We start from the raw sequence: 17,394 nt of genomic DNA, 5'->3' as shown, positions 1-17,394 counted from the left end.
CATTTTGTTATAGACATTTTGATAGTAGGTGTCATGCCGGAACTGTGGTTGTTTGTGCTTCCTCGATGCGAGGATGATGTGGGACGAGTCAGGCATGAATGTAAGTGCATTTTATGTATTACTAAAATACAAAACAGGAAAAAACAAAGGTCGCCCTCGGTGGCGGATAACAATCTATACTAAAAACTTTCAACAAAAACAGCACAAAGGCAGTACTATCTACAAATAAACAAAAGATGCTAACAAAGATACTCGAAAAACCAAAAACTTGCACTTAGGCGAAGAAATACACGGATCTTACGTGGCGTGGTCCAAAGGTTTAGCAGCGTGGCAAGGCATGACGGTTGGTACGAGAAATGCAGGCATGAGGCAGAATGCAAAAATCCAGAACGGTAAACAGAAAGCAAGTGACGTAAATAGTGGCCGTGGTAACTAGAAACAGGTGTGAGAGGCTGATGATTGGGGCGTAACAAAAACAAACCAGGGAGTGAACAAACAGAACAAGAGTCCAGAAAACAAAACAAAACATGATCAAACATAAAACCAGATTTACAGGCGTGACAGTAGGCCAATATAGCTACTATAGACACTTACATAATGTGTTGACTTAATTTTAACACATATATAAGACTTTTAAAGTCATTTGTTGTCATTTGTTGCTTTCATTACAACACTTACGTAAGACTTTTAAAGTCATTTACATAGTAGGCTAATATAGCTAATATAGACACTTACCTCATTGTGTTGTGTTCATTATAACAATTATAAAAGACTTTTAAATTAATTCTGATAGTAGGCTAATATAGACACATCATGTGTTGCCTTCATTATAACACTTATATTAGGCTTTTAAAGTCATTTTGATAGTAGGCTAATATAGCTTAAAACAGACACTTAAGCCATGTGTTGTCTTCATTATAACACTTATATAAGGCTTTTAAGTAATTTTGATATTAAGCTAATATAGCTAATATCGACACTTACATCATGGGTTGCCTTCATTATATCACTTATATAATATTTTTAAAGTAATTTTCATAGTAGGCTATTATAGACACTTACATCATGTGTTGTCTTCATTATAACACTTATATAAGACTTTTAAAGTACTTTTGATAGTAGGCTAATATAGACACTTACATCATGTGTTGCCTTCATTATAACACTTATATAATATTTTTAAAGTCATTTTGATAGTAGGCTAATATAGACACTTACATCATGTGTTGCCTTCATTATAACACTTATATAATACTTTTAAAGTAAATTTGATAATAGGCTAATATAGCTAATATAGACACTTACATCATGTGTTGCCTTCATTATATCACTTATATAATACTTTTAAAGTCATTTTCATAGTAGGCTATTATAGACACTTACATCATGTGTTGTCTTCATTATAACACTTATATAATACTTATAAAGTCATTTTGATAGTAGGCTAATATAGACACTTACACCATGTGTTGCCTTCATTATACAACGTATATAATACTTTTAAAGTCATTTTGATAGTAGGCTAATATAGACACTTACATCATGTGTTGCCTTCATTATAACACTTATATAATACTTTTAAAGTCATTTTCATAGTAGGCTATTATAGACACTTACATCATGTGTTGCCTTCATTATAACACTTATATAGGACTTTTAAAGTCATTTTGATAGTAGGCTAATATAGACACTTACACCATGTGTTGCCTTCATTATATCACTAATATAATACTTTTAAAGTCATTTTGATAGTAGGCTAATATAGACACTTACATCACATGTTGCCTTCATTATAACACTTATATAAGACTTTTAAAGTAATTTTGATAGTAGGCTAATATAGACACTTACATCATGTGTTGTCTTCATTATAACACCTATATAAGACTTTTAAAGTCATTTTGATAGTAGGCTAATACAGACACTTACACCATGTGTTGTCTTCATTATAACACTTATATAATACTTTTAAAGTCATTTTCATAGTAGGCTATTATAGACACTTACATCATGTGTTGTCTTCATTATAACACTTATATAAGACTTTTAAAGTCAATTTGATAGTAGGCTAATATAGACACTTACACCATGTGTTGCCTTCATTATATCACTTATATAACACTTTTAAAGTCATTTTCATAGTAGGCTATTATAGACACTTACATCATGTGTTGACTTCATTATATCACTTATATAATACTTTTAAAGTCATTTTCATTGTAGGCTATTATAGACACTTACATCATGTGTTGTCTTCATTATAACACTTATATAAGACTTTTAAAGTCATTTTGATAGTAGGCTAATATAGACACTTACACCATGTGTTGCCTTCATTATATCACTAATATAATACTTTTAAAGTCATTTTGATAGTAGGCTAATATAGACACTTACATCAAGTGTTGCCTTCATTATAACACTTATATAAGACTTTTAAAGTAATTTTGATAGTAGGCTAATATAGACACTTACATCATGTGTTGTCTTCATTATAACACGTATATAATACTTTTAAAGTCATTTTGATAGTAGACACTTACACCATGTGTTGTCTTCATTATAACACTTATATAATACTTTTAAAGTCATTTTCATAGTAGGCTATTATAGACACTTACATCATGTGTTGTCTTCATTATAACACTTATATAAGACTTTTAAAGTCATTTTGATAGTAGGCTAATATAGACACATCATGTGTTGCCTTCATTATAACACTTATATAAGACTTTTAAAGTTGTTTTGATAGTAGGCTAATATAGACACTTACACCATGTGTTTCCTTCATTATACCACTTATATAATACTTTTAAAGTCATTTTCATAGTAGGCAATTATAGACACTTACATCATGTGTTGCCTTCATTATAACACTTATATAATACTTTTAAAGTAAATTTGATAGTAGGCTAATATAGCTAATATAGACACATCATGTGTTGTCTTCATTATAACACTTATATAATACTTTTAAAGTCATTTTCATAGTAGGCTATTATAGATACTTATATCATGTGTTGCCTTCATTATAACACTTATATAAGACTTTTAAAGTCATTTTGATAGTAGGCTAATATAGACACTTACACCATGTGTTGCCTTCATTATATCACTTATATAATACTTTTAAAGTCATTTTCATAGTAGGCTATTATAGACACTTACATCATGTGTTGCCTTCATTATAACACTTATATAATACGTTTAAAGTCATTTTGATAGTAGGCTATTATAGACACATCATGTGTTGTCTTCATTATAACACTCATATAGGACTTTTAAAGTCATTTTGATAGTAGGCTAATATAGACACTTACACCATGTGTTGTTTTCATTATATCACTTTTATAATACTTTTAAAATCATTTTAATAGTAGGCTATTATAGACACTTACATCATGTGTTGTCTTCATTATAACACTTATATAAGACGTTTAAAGTCATTTTGATAGTAGGCTAATATAGACACTTACACCATGTGTTGCCTTCATTATATCACTTATATAATACTTTTAAAGTCATTTTGATAGTAGGCTTGTATAGACACTTACATCATGTGTTGCCTTCATTATAACACTTATATAGGACTTTTAAAGTCATTTTCATAGTCGGCTATTATAGACACTTACACCATGTGTTGCCTTCATTATAACACTTATATAATACTTTTAAAGTCATTTCGATAGTAGGCTAATATAGACACTTACATACTCACTCTACCATGCATTGATTAACATGGACTTGACTTAAATAAGTGGAAAAACGTATTGGGGTGTGACCATTTAGTGGTCAATTGTACAGAATATGTAATGTTCTGTGCAATCTAATCATACAAGTTTCAATCAATCAATCAATCAATCAATCAATCAATCTGTGTTGGCCCTGTGATGAGGTGGCGACTTGTCCAGAGTGTACGCCGCCTTCCGCCCGATTGTAGCTTAGATAGGCTCCAACACCCCCTCGCGATCCCGAAAGGGACAAGCGGTAGAAATGGATGGATGTTCCAATATAGAGTTTGTTTACATGTGCGTCCCACTATGACGTCCACGATGCTGCTGGGACTCACGCCAGGTTCAGGGCGCCGGTGAAGATATCAGTGTCAGGTGTGTCATATGTTGTTTAAAGGATTGAAAAGGTGTTATAAGTTATAAAAAAGTGAAGTAGTGAAAGTTTACCTGCTGGCTTTTTGACAGCGGCGAGTTGCACTTCCTGGGACGGCGCCTCCATCTTGTTTCCCCGCCTTCAACACGTGACCGGCCCAGGCCAGAGCAGTCGATGCAAGAGAGCCGGATTGGTGAAGTCGAGCGCCGATGCCGAAAATGTAGTTTATTTATACATTTAGATAATTTTAGTCACGAATTAAAATTCATTTTAATATTGCTGGTTAAAAAAAAAAAGTTACATTTAGAAAACATTGCAATAAATACCTTGAATTAATAGTGACCCCAAATCGTTTTTATTTCCATCATTTGGCATGTTATTCTCTTGCAAAAGTTGGAATATGGTGCGGTGTATTATTGTGACAATGTGTCTGCCTTGCCAGTCTCCACTGAGGCTGAGGCGGGAGGATGAGGAGGATGAGGAGGATGAGGAGGATGAGGAGGCTGCGGAGAGGCGGCTCAGCATCACTTTCTCCCTCCTTCCGCGCATCGTCTCGCTGAGGAGCGAGAGACGTCTACATGTGAACTATTACCGGACAAAAGTCTCGTTTTAAGGCTGCAATAACTTATAACAATTAGATCGCTGATGGCGAGGTGATTAGTGCAACTCTGACCGTTACGTAGGACGATTGGAAATTTTGGCGTTTTATACAGTTCACCATCACCGGACTATCTTCACCCAACTCTGGAGTTATCGTCATTGCTGCGGACCGATGGGATGCATCGATTGTGGTCACAATCTTAAAACCCCCTCCGAGGCTCCATGGACACGGGGACGACTGAGTGACATTACACGTCCGAGAGGCGCCCGGATCAACTTCCCGCAAGGTTTTTAAAGTCTGGAATATTTGGATCGATGCTTCTCACAAGACCGAGGAGGAAACGCACCTAAGTCCGGCAAAATGTTCAAAAGCGGTAAGTGAGATTTAACTTTCGATGCTGGCGATCGTGCTGTGGGTTTATTTCAGCGTGGTCGTCCTGGTTAGCACATGCATTCATTCATGCAATGCGTCAACATTTGCAAGAGCTGCGTGTGTGTGTGTGTGCGCGCGCGTGCGTGTGCGCGTGTGTGTACAAGCATAGGTGAGTCTGCACTGTGGTCTATGACTTGTTCCTCAGGTAATCTGTCTGTCTCTCTTTGCACTGCACCCTGCTGAAGTACTGCTGTAACAGTACAGTGTTTTTGTTACTGTACTGCTGTAACAGTGCAGTGTTGTTGTTACTGTACTGCTGTAACAGTGCAGTGTTGTTACTGTACTGCTGTAACAGTGCAGTGTTGTTGTTACTGTACTGCCGTAACAAAACAGTGTTGTTGTTACTGTATTGCTGTAACAGTACATTGTTGTTGTTACTGTACTGCTGTAACAGTACATTGTTGTTAGTGTACTGCTGTAACAGTACAGTGTTGTTAGTGTACTGCTGTAACAGTACAGTGTTGTTAGTGTACTGCTGTAACAGTACAGTGTTGTTATTGTACTGCTGTAACAAAACAGTAGTGCTGTGATTGTACTGCTTTTCACATTGCAGTGTTGTTATTGTACTGCTGTAACAGTGCAGTGTTGTTGTTACTGTACTGCCGCAATAAAACAGTGTTGTTGTTACTCTACTGCTGTAACAGTACATTGTTGTTGTTACTGTACTGCTGTAACAGTACATTGTTGTTAGTGTACTGCTGTAACAGTACAGTGTTGTTAGTGTACTGCTGTAACAGTACAGTGTTGTTAGTGTACTGCTGTAACAGTACAGTGTTGTTATTGTACTGCTGTAACAAAACAGTAGTGCTGTGATTGTACTGCTTTTCACATTGCAGTGTTGTTATTGTACTGCTGTAACAGTACAGTGTTGTTAGTGTACTGCTGTAACAGTACAGTGTTGTTAGTGTACTGCTGTAACAGTACAGTGTTGTTAGTGTACTGCTGTAACAGTACAGTTTTGTTAGTGTACTGCTGTAACAGTACAGTGTTGTTATTGTACTGCTGTAACAGCGCAGTGTTGTTGTTACTGTACTGTCGTAACAGTACAGTGTTGTTGTTATTGTACTGCCGTAACAGTACAGTGGTGTTATTGTACTGCTGTAACAAAACAGTAGTGCTGTGATTGTACTGCTTTTCACAGTACAGTGTTGTTGTTACTGTACTGCTGCAACAGTACAGTGTTGTTAGTGTACTGCTGTAACAGTACAGTGTTGTTATTGTACTGCTGTAACAGTGCAGTGTTGTTGTTACTGTACTGTCGTAACAGTACAGTGTTGTTGTTATTGTACTGCCGTAACAGTACAGTGGTGTTATTGTACTGCTGTAACAAAACAGTAGTGCTGTGATTGTACTGCTTTTCACAGTGCAGTGTTGTTATTGTACTGCTGTAACAGTACACTGTTGTCAGTGTACTGCTGTAACAGTACAGTGTTGTTAGTGTACTGCTGTAACAGTACAGTGTTGTTTTTGTACTGCTGTAACAGCACAGTGTTGTTATTGTACTGCTGTAACAGTACAGTGTTGTTAGTGTACTGCTGTAACAGTACAGTGTTGTTAGTGTACTGCTGTAACAGTACAGTGTTGTTAGTGTACTGCTGTAACAGTACAGTTTTGTTAGTGTACTGCTGTAACAGTACAGTGTTGTTATTGTACTGCTGTAACAGCGCAGTGTTGTTGTTACTGTACTGTCGTAACAGTACAGTGTTGTTGTTATTGTACTGCCGTAACAGTACAGTGGTGTTATTGTACTGCTGTAACAAAACAGTAGTGCTGTGATTGTACTGCTTTTCACAGTACAGTGTTGTTGTTACTGTACTGCTGTAACAGTACAGTGTTGTTAGTGTACTGCTGTAACAGTACAGTGTTGTTATTGTACTGCTGTAACAGTGCAGTGTTGTTGTTACTGTACTGTCGTAACAGTACAGTGTTGTTGTTATTGTACTGCCGTAACAGTACAGTGGTGTTATTGTACTGCTGTAACAAAACAGTAGTGCTGTGATTGTACTGCTTTTCACAGTGCAGTGTTGTTATTGTACTGCTGTAACAGTACACTGTTGTCAGTGTACTGCTGTAACAGTACAGTGTTGTTAGTGTACTGCTGTAACAGTACAGTGTTGTTTTTGTACTGCTGTAACAGCACAGTGTTGTTATTGTATTGCTGTAACAGTACAGTGTTGTTATTGTATTGCTGTAACAGTACAGTGTTGTTATTGTACTGCTGTAACAGTACAGTGTTGTTATTGTACTGCTGTAACAGTACAGTGTTGTTATTGTACTGCCGTAACAAAACAGTGGTGCTGTTATTGTACTGCTTTTCACAGTGCAGTGTTGTTATTGTACTGCCGTAACAAAACAGTGGTGCTGTGATTGTACTGCTTTTCACATTGCAGTGTTGTTATTGTACTGCTGTAACAGTGCAGTGTTGTTGTTACTGTACTGCCGCAATAAAACAGTGTTGTTGTTACTGTACTGCTGTAACAGTACATTGTTGTTGTTACTGTACTGCTGTAACAGTACATTGTTGTTAGTGTACTGCTGTAACAGTACAGTGTTGTTAGTGTACTGCTGTAACAGTACAGTGTTGTTAGTGTACTGCTGTAACAGTACAGTGTTGTTATTGTACTGCTGTAACAAAACAGTAGTGCTGTGATTGTACTGCTTTTCACATTGTAGTGTTGTTATTGTACTGCTGTAACAGTACAGTGTTGTTAGTGTACTGCTGTAACAGTACAGTGTTGTTAGTGTACTGCTGTAACAGTACAGTGTTGTTAGTGTACTGCTGTAACAGTACAGTGTTGTTAGTGTACTGCTGTAACAGTACAGTTTTGTTAGTGTACTGCTGTAACAGTACAGTGTTGTTATTGTACTGCTGTAACAGTGCAGTGTTGTTGTTACTGTACTGTCGTAACAGTACAGTGTTGTTGTTATTGTACTGCCGTAACAGTACAGTGGTGTTATTGTACTGCTGTAACAAAACAGTAGTGCTGTGATTGTACTGCTTTTCACAGTACAGTGTTGTTGTTACTGTACTGCTGTAACAGTACAGTGTTGTTAGTGTACTGCTGTAACAGTACAGTGTTGTTATTGTACTGCTGTAACAGTGCAGTGTTGTTGTTACTGTACTGTCGTAACAGTACAGTGTTGTTGTTATTGTACTGCCGTAACAGTACAGTGGTGTTATTGTACTGCTGTAACAAAACAGTAGTGCTGTGATTGTACTGCTTTTCACAGTGCAGTGTTGTTATTGTACTGCTGTAACAGTACACTGTTGTCAGTGTACTGCTGTAACAGTACAGTGTTGTTAGTGTACTGCTGTAACAGTACAGTGTTGTTTTTGTACTGCTGTAACAGCACAGTGTTGTTATTGTACTGCTGTAACTGTACAGTGTTGTTATTGTATTGCTGTAACAGTACAGTGTTGTTATTGTACTGCTGTAACAGTACAGTGTTGTTATTGTACTGCTGTAACAGTACAGTGTTGTTATTGTACTGCCGTAACAAAACAGTGTTGTTGTTATTGTACTGCTGTAACAGTACAGTGTTGTTATTGTACTGCCGTAAGAAAACAGTGGTGCTGTTATTGTACTGCTTTTCACAGTGCAGTGTTGTTATTGTACTGCCGTAACAAAACAGTGGTGCTGTTATTGTACTGCTTTTCACAGTGCAGTGTTGTTATTGTACTGCCGTAACAAAACAGTGGTGCTGTTATTGTACTGCTTTTCACAGTGCAGTGTTGTTATTGTACTGCTGTAACAGTACAGTGTTGTTAGTGTACTGCTGTAACAGTACATTGTTGTTATTGTACTGTTGTAACAGTACAGTGTTGTTATTGTACTGCTGTAACAGTACAGTGTTGTTATTGTACTGCTGTAACAGTACAGTGTTGTTATTGTACTGCTGTAACAGTGCAGTGTTGTTGTTATTGTACTGCCGTAACAGTACAGTGGTGTTATTGTACTGCTGTAACAAAACAGTAGTGCTGTGATTGTACTGCTTTTCACAGTGCAGTGTTGTTATTGTACTGCTGTAACAGTATACTGTTGTTAGTGTACTGCTGTAACAGTACAGTGTTGTTAGTGTACTGCTGTAACAGTACAGTGTTGTTTTTGTACTGATGTAACAGCACAGTGTTGTTATTGTACTGCTGTAACAGTACAGTGTTGTTATTGTATTGCTGTAACAGTACAGTGTTGTTATTTTACTGCTGTAACAGTACAGTGTTGTTATTGTACTGCTGTAACAGTACAGTGTTGTTATTGTACTGCCGTAACAAAACAGTGGTGTTGTTATTGTACTGCTGTAACAGTACAGTGTTGTTATTGTACTGCCGTAACAAAACAGTGGTGCTGTTATTGTACTGCTTTTCACGGTGCAGTGTTGTTATTGTACTGCCGTAACAAAACAGTGGTGCTGTTATTGTACTGCTTTTCACAGTGCAGTGTTGTTATTGTACTGCTGTAACAGTACAGTGTTGTTAGTGTACTGCTGTAACAGTACATTGTTGTTATTGTACTGTTGTAACAGTACAGTGCTGTTATTGTACTGCTGTAACAGTACAGTGTTGTTATTGTACTGCTGTAACAGTACACTGTTGTTATTGTACTGCTGTAACAGTACAGTGCTGTTATTGTACTGCTGTAACAGTACATTGTTGTTATTGTACTGTTGTAACATTACAGTGCTGTTATTGTACTGTCGTAACAAAACAGTGGTGCTGTTATTGTACTGCTATAACAGTACAGTACTGTTGTTGCTGAACTGCTGTAACAGTACAGTATTATGTTTGTACTGCTGTAACAATACAGTGTTGTTATTGTCCTGCTGTAACAGTACAGTGTTGTTATTGTACTGCTGTAACAATAGAGTTCTTTTTTAGTACTGCTGTAACAGTACAGGGTTGTTGTTGTAGTGCCGTAACAGTACAGTGTTGTTGTTGTTGTTGTACTGCTGTAACAGTACAATGTTGTTGTTTGCATACTACTGTAACAGTACAGTGTTGTTATTGTACTGCTGTAACAGTACAGTGTTGTGATTGTCCTGCTGTAACAGTACAGTGTTGTTATTATTGTCCTGCTGTAACAGTACAGTGTTGTTATTATTGTACTGGTGTAACCGTACAGTGTTGTTGTTATTCTACTGCCGTAACAGTACATTGTTGTTGTTATTGTACTGCCGTAACAGTACACTGTTGTTATTATTGTACTGCCATAACAGTACAGTGTTATTATTATTATTGGACTGCTGTAACAGTACAGTGTTGTTGTTATTGTACTGCTGTAACAGTACAGTGTTATTATATTACAGCTGTATCAGTCCAGTGTTGTTATTGTACTGTTGTAACAGTGATGTGCTGTTGTTAATGTACTGCTGTAACAGTACAGTTTTGTTATTGTACTGATGTAACAGTACAGTGTTGTTATTATTGTACTGCCGTAACAGTACAGTGTTGTTATTATTGTACTGCTGTAAAAGTACATTGTTGTTATTATTGTACTGCTATAAAAGTACATTGTTGTTGTTATTTTACTGCCATAACAATACAGTGTTATTATTATTATTGTACTGCTGTAACAGTACAGTGTTGTTGTTATTTTTGTAGTTTGTGCGTGGTGGTCAGACTTCTAATAGCCGGGGTGGTTCACAAGGTTATTCACCGCTGGCCACGCACGATATGAACGGCTGAGACCTCTTTGCACCTGATATGAGGTAGCGGGAAAAGCCCAAAGCATTAATAAAAAGTTTCTGCAGCAAAAAAAAAAAATACGCGCCAGTTGTGTAACTTTTTTTTTTGTTTTTGTTGGCAAAAATGCTTTGACTGCTTTGACTATCTATCTATCTATCTATCTATCTATCTATCTATCTATCTATCTATCTATCTATCTATCTATCTATCTATCTATCTATCTATCTATCTATCTACCGACCTACCTATCACATAAAGACCACTAGAAATAACACCACCTAAGCAACAACTGGTACAAAAACGGGCTACAACAGTAGTATCAAAGTCAAGGCCCACAGTCCAGATCTGGCCCGCGAATGAATGATCTCTGGCCCCCCGTTTTGATATTGGATTAGTATTAGAACCAGCCTGTAGCTTACACCGAAAGTTTGCAAAAATCATCAACAAGCAAACAAATTTACAATCTCAGATAAAAAAAATTGCTTTCCTTTTAAAAACCTGTTTACTTTCAATTCTGGTGAGAATTCAAGGCTGGTTATTCCAGAGCGAAAGAGATCTAAAAATAAAAGATTCCCGCAAAGCTTTCTTCCTGGAAGGAGGGAGTACAAAATGCCCCTAACTATGTAAGGTGCTACTGTAAACTATTTGGGCCATGAGAAAAGCAGGAGTTGTACTACCGGTTACTGATTTGAGCAATAGGAGAGTATTAGCTGACGACCTGTTCTGCACTGTTTGCCAGGAAGCATTTGGTTCACATTGGTTCTCAGTGGGGCAGCACGGTGGAAGAGGGGTTAGTGCATCTGCCTCACAATACGAAGGTCCTGAATAGTCCGGGGTTCAATCTCGGGCTCGGGATCTTTCTGTGTGGAGTTTTCTTGTTCTCCACCGTGACTGCCAGGGTTCCCTCCGGGTACTTTGGCTTCCTCCCACCTCCAAAGACATGCACCTGGGGTTAAGCCCCTCCCACCTCCAAAGACATGCACCTGGGGATAGGCCCCTCCCACCTCCAAAGACATGCACCTGGGGATAGGTTGATTGGCAACACTAAATGATCCCTAGTGTGTGAATGTTGTCTGTCTATCTGTGTTGGCCCTGCGATGAGGTGGCGACTTATCCAGGGTGTACCCCGCCTTCCACTCCAATTCAGCTGAGATAGGCTCCAGCGACCCCCCGCCACACCCCAAAGGGACAAGCGGTAGAAAATGATTGGATGGATGGTTCTTAGTGAACAACCCAGAACAAGCCTTGCTGAAAAAAAACGTGGATCTAATTTGATTGTGTCAAGCCTGGACTTGGTCTTGGGTTGTTTTCCCGAGGTGCAAAGCGAATGGAGTGGAAACGGCGTGAAGGAAGGTACATCTTTATTTTAACACTAAAACTAAAAACAGGAACCAACAAAAAGCGCGCACAATGGCGGTACAAAAAAACTGGGCTATGAAACAAAAGACTAGCACAAAGGCTATAAACTACAAACATGAAACAAAAACACTTGCGCAGTGGCATGAATAACAAAACGTACGTGGAGAAAATGGACAGCATTGCAAGGCATGAAGCAGCTAATCAAGGGCGTGACTGAGGTGCTGTTGCCAGCCTGACTAACTGGTAACTGTGGCTTAAATAATGAACATGATAAGTAAAAACAGGTGTGAGACAAGACAGGTGAACTGATTGGTTGTCGTGGTAACAAACGGAGTGGAAAAAAAAAGGAACTTAGAGTCCAAAGGGTCAAAAGCACCTGTACAGTGCTATTTTGTTGTACCTCATCATACTTTACTGCGCCATGAGTCTTAGGTAGTCTTCCATCCAAGTACTAACCAGGCCAGACACTGCTAAGCTTTGAGAACAGATCAGACTGGGGATAATCAGGGTAATATAGCCATACAAAACTCATGATCAGACATGACAGAAAACTAAATCAGTTGGCATGGTAAGACAAACAAGGAAATGCAAAACAGAACTAAAACGTCCCCAAAAAAACTAAACATAGCATGACCAAAACAAAACATGAACCATAGGCGTGACAGATTGGATGTTTACACACACGCTGACAGATACACACTTCTACACAATGAAAGATACGGAAATGGTAACACCCCGATAAATTTTTCAACTTGTCCATGTTAATCAATTCCTGGTTCAAATATATATTATCAGCATAATACAGTAAATCATCATCAGAGTATATACATTGAAGCCCTGGAAGGCCCCGAGGGGACAAACAAGCGGTGGTGAAGGCGTGGGGTGAGAGAGGGGAGGTGTGTGCATGTATGCCCAATTGTTTTGGGTGTGATGGTGTAATGTTTTTGTAGACTGAGGCCGATCCGAAAAAGTTCAACTCCAGGTGTCATTGAGAAGGGAGGGAGGTCAAAAGCGTCATCGGGGGTGTTTTTCAGAACAGCCTGGTCTTAGCGTCAAGGCCATCCGAGGGAGTCAAATCGTCGATTAGGATGTTTCTTTTTCGCAAACAGACAAAACAATGGCTTGTCTGTTCTCAGTCCATGCCGGCTCTCTCAAATTCAATTCAATCTTCCTTTTCAGAAAACTTCTCCATGATGTGATCCATCTTGCGATATAGTTCAGAAATCGCCACAGTCTGTGTTCCCACAGCCCTGTTAAGGAAGTAGTTTGACATGTACTTCGGTATCATGAATTGTCATGGATGAAAGTTGATGAAAGACTGGCTTGTAGTTTGATTCTATTTTTAAAAAACATCTATACATACCATAAACCCTCATATCTGTATTCTCAGCTATTGCTTGCCAGTGACAGTCACAACTACGGTACCAGGCTAGCCCAGAGAGGTGCTCTCACCCGTCTTAAACCCAAAAGTGATGTTTTGAAAAAGACTGTAATGTATCGGGCAATCACTTACTGGAATAGACTTCCACAATATCTGCTATCAATCACCAGCATAGTGGGCTTTAAGAATAAACTAAAAGGAGAAGTATTACGTAAAGAGATTATTCTAGATTGTACCTAATGTCATGACTGTTTTTATTGACTATTGAGTATTCTATTGATTATGGGATAAGCAGCTTATTGGATCATGTTGTACTGCATTTTAATCGTTTGTTCTGTGGTTGTGTGATGTTTTTTGCCTGGACCCCAGGAAGAATAGTCTCCACTGCGGTGTAGACTAATGGGGATCCTTAATAAACTAATAAACTAATCAGGGAGGTGTCGCAGATTTTACAGACTAGGCTCAGTGCTCAGAGAGTATGGGGTATCGGACTGTCTTATTGTGGCGGTCCGTTCCCTGTACGATCAGTGTCAGAGCTTGGTCCGCATTGCCGGCAGTAAGTCGAACACATTTCCAGTGAGGGTTGGACTCCGCCAAGGCTGTCCTTTGTCACCGATTCTGTTCATAACTTTTATGGACAGAATTTCTAGGCGCAGTCAAGGCGTTGAGGTGTTCCAGTTTGGTGGCCGCAGGATTAGGTCTCTGCTTTTTGCAGATGATGTGGTCCTGATGGCTTCATCCGACCGGGATCTTCAGCTCTCGCTGGATCGGTTCGCAGCCGAGTGTGAAGCGACCGGAATGAGAATCAGCACCTCCAAGTCCGAGTCCATGGTTCTCCCGAGTGGAGGAGTTCAAGTACCTAGGAGTCTTGTTCACGAGTGAGGGAAGAGTGGATCGTGAGATCGACAGTCGGATCGGTGCGGCGTCTTCAGTAATGCGGACGTTGTACCGATCCGTTGTGGTGAAGAAGGAGCTGAGCCGGAAGGCAAAGCTCTCAATTTACCGGTCGATCTACGTTCCCATCCTCACCTATGGTCATGAGCTTTGGGTCATGACCGAAAGGATAAGATCACGGGTACAAGCGGCCCAAATGAGTTTCCTTCTCTCCCTTAGAGATAGGGTGAGAAGCTCTGCCATCCGGGAGGAACTCAAAGTAAAACCGCTGCTCCTTCACATCGAGAGGAGCCAGATCTTGTCAGGATGCCACCCGAACGCCTCCCTAGGGAGGTGTTTAGGGCACGTCCAACCGGTAGGAGGCCACGGGGAAGACCCAGGACACGTTGGGAAGACTATGTCTCCCGGCTGGCCTGGGAACGCCTCGGGATCCCCCAGGAAGAGCTAGACGAAGTGGCTGGGGAGAGGGAAGTCTGGGTTTCCCTGCTTAAGCTGTCGCCCCCGCGACCCGACCTCGGATAAGCGGAAGATGATGATGGCTCAGTGCAAGTTGTTTGACTCTGTCCTCCAACCTGAGCCAGCTTACTTCGGAGAAGTGGGTAGGAGTGCGGTGTCACCCGGGGTGGAGGTCTAGAAGTAACCCGACGAGCTTGTTCTGGGATGTTTGGAGTCTAGATTTGAGCATAATTGGAGTAATCGAGCATAATTAACGAAATCAGCCACTGTGACTGTGAAAAGTCAAGCTGAGGAGGCGTCACAGTGCATGAATCATCTGCCTTCACGCTGTGCGTTTGTGAATGGTGCCTCAGTCACGGAAGGTGCCGGGCCTCATGCATTAAGCAGGCTGGCTGCGATGTGTTATTCTAGGTGCAAAGTCATTCCAATTCACCAGAGAACTTGTTCAATGTTCCTGCCAAAGCTGACACATCGCTGCCGCTCTCTCTCTCGACTCCAGACATGCTGCTGCTCGCTTGCACTTTTGGCAGACTATACCTCAAATTCATTTGTCTTGAATTAAGTGATTTTTTTTTTCTCTCCCCCCGTTCTGCAGCCACACAAAATGGCTCATTTGCATACAATAACCATGGATCGTGCTAGCCACCACCTTTGGTTGCAGCTCCATTTAGCTCGATGCAAAATGGATGAGCGTGGTCCTCAGGACGCTATATCCTGTGCATTATCAGTGGTAATAGCTTTTACTAACATGTCCATTAGCATGACACGGAAGCTTTGCTTGCATTCGAAATTGCCAAAAGAGCGTGGCTCATAAATATGTATGGTGACTCACGTTCGGTCCTACCAAACGATATCGACCCCTCGTAATGCTTTCCTTAAAATGAGATTGCGGCACTTCTGGCTGGAAGCTGTCATGAGGCAGTTTTAGACAAAGGGCCTGTTCCGCCATGTTGTGTTTCATCTTGACTCTTGGAACAACAATAATCAACGTGATGGCAAAAGAAAACAAGGCTGTGTCTCTCTCTCTGCCCTTGAGGCACATGACACAAACCCAAACAAAACGGATTGGGTCGGACTTAAATTCATCCGTGGTATCTTGCAACAGTCTGCGGGGGCCGGTATCACCCCTGACCGGGGTTGCAAACGGGTGGAAACTTTCCGGAAATTTACCACAGGACACTTTGGAAATGTTGACCATTTTTGGAATATTCAAAGTTGGATACCGTCCATCTTATTCTGTGGAATAAGATGAGAAGCTTGTAAAAGACTAATGCAATGCCACACATGGATATAAATAGTCCGCTAAACAACTGGAGTAGTCTTTAAAAGTATATTTTACTGAGGGACAAATGAATAAAAATAGTTCGGTCCTTGGCCCTGTACTCTTCAGCATCTACATGCTGCCGCTAGATGACATCATACGCAAATACGGTATTAGCTTTCACTAATACCCAACTCTACATGCCCCTAAAGCTGACCAACACGCCGGATTGTAGTCAGCTGGAGGCGTGCCTTAATGAAATTAAACAATGGATGTCCGCTAACTTTTTGCAACTCAACGCCAAAAAAACGGAAATGCTGATTATCGGTCCTGCTAGACACCGACCTCTATTTAATAATACAACTCTAACATTTGACAACCAAACAATTAAACAAGGCACACGGTAAAGAATCTGGGTATTATCTTTGACCCAACTCTCTCCTTTGACTCACACATTAAAAGCGTTACTAAAACGGCCTTCTTTCATCTCCATAATATCGCTAAAATTCGCTCCATTCTGTCCACTAAAGACGCTGAGATCATTATCCATGCGTTTGTTACGTCTCGTCTCGACTACTGTAACGTATTATGTTCGGGTCTCCCCATGTCTAGCATCAAAAGATTACAGTTGGTACAAAATGCGGCTGCTAGACTTTTGACAAGAACAAGAAAGTTTGATCACATTACGCCTGTACTGGCTCACCTGCACTGGCTTCCTGTGCACTTAAGATGTGACTTTAAGGTTTTACTACCTACGTATAAAATACTACACGGTCTAGCTCCGTCCTATCTTGCCGATTGTATTGTACCATATGTCCCGGCAAGAAATCTGCGTTCAAAGGACTCCGGCTTATTAGTGATTCCCAAAGCCCAAAAAAAGTTTTCATTTCGGGCTCCAGTACTCTGGAATGCCCTCCCGGTAACAGTTCGAGATGCTACCTCAGTAGAAGCATTTAAGTCTCACCTTAAAACTCATTTGTATACTCTAGCCTTTAAATAGACTCCCTTTTTCGACCAGTTGATCTGCCGTTTTTTTTCTTTTTCTCCTATGTCCCACTCTCCCTTGTGGAGGGGGTCCGGTCCGATCCGGTGGCCATGTACTGCTCGCCTGTGTATCGGCTGGGGACATCTCTGCGCTGCTGATCCGCCTCCGCTTGGGATGGTTTCCTGCTGGCTCCGCTGTGAACGGGACTCTCGCTGCTGTGTTGGATCCGCTTTGGACT

The sequence above is a fragment of the Nerophis ophidion genome, linkage group LG18 (assembly GCF_033978795.1).
Source record: "Nerophis ophidion isolate RoL-2023_Sa linkage group LG18, RoL_Noph_v1.0, whole genome shotgun sequence".
NCBI lineage: Eukaryota > Metazoa > Chordata > Actinopteri > Syngnathiformes > Syngnathidae > Nerophis > Nerophis ophidion.
The sequence above is the reverse complement of the archived record's forward strand: the minus strand, read 5'-3'. Positions refer to the sequence as shown.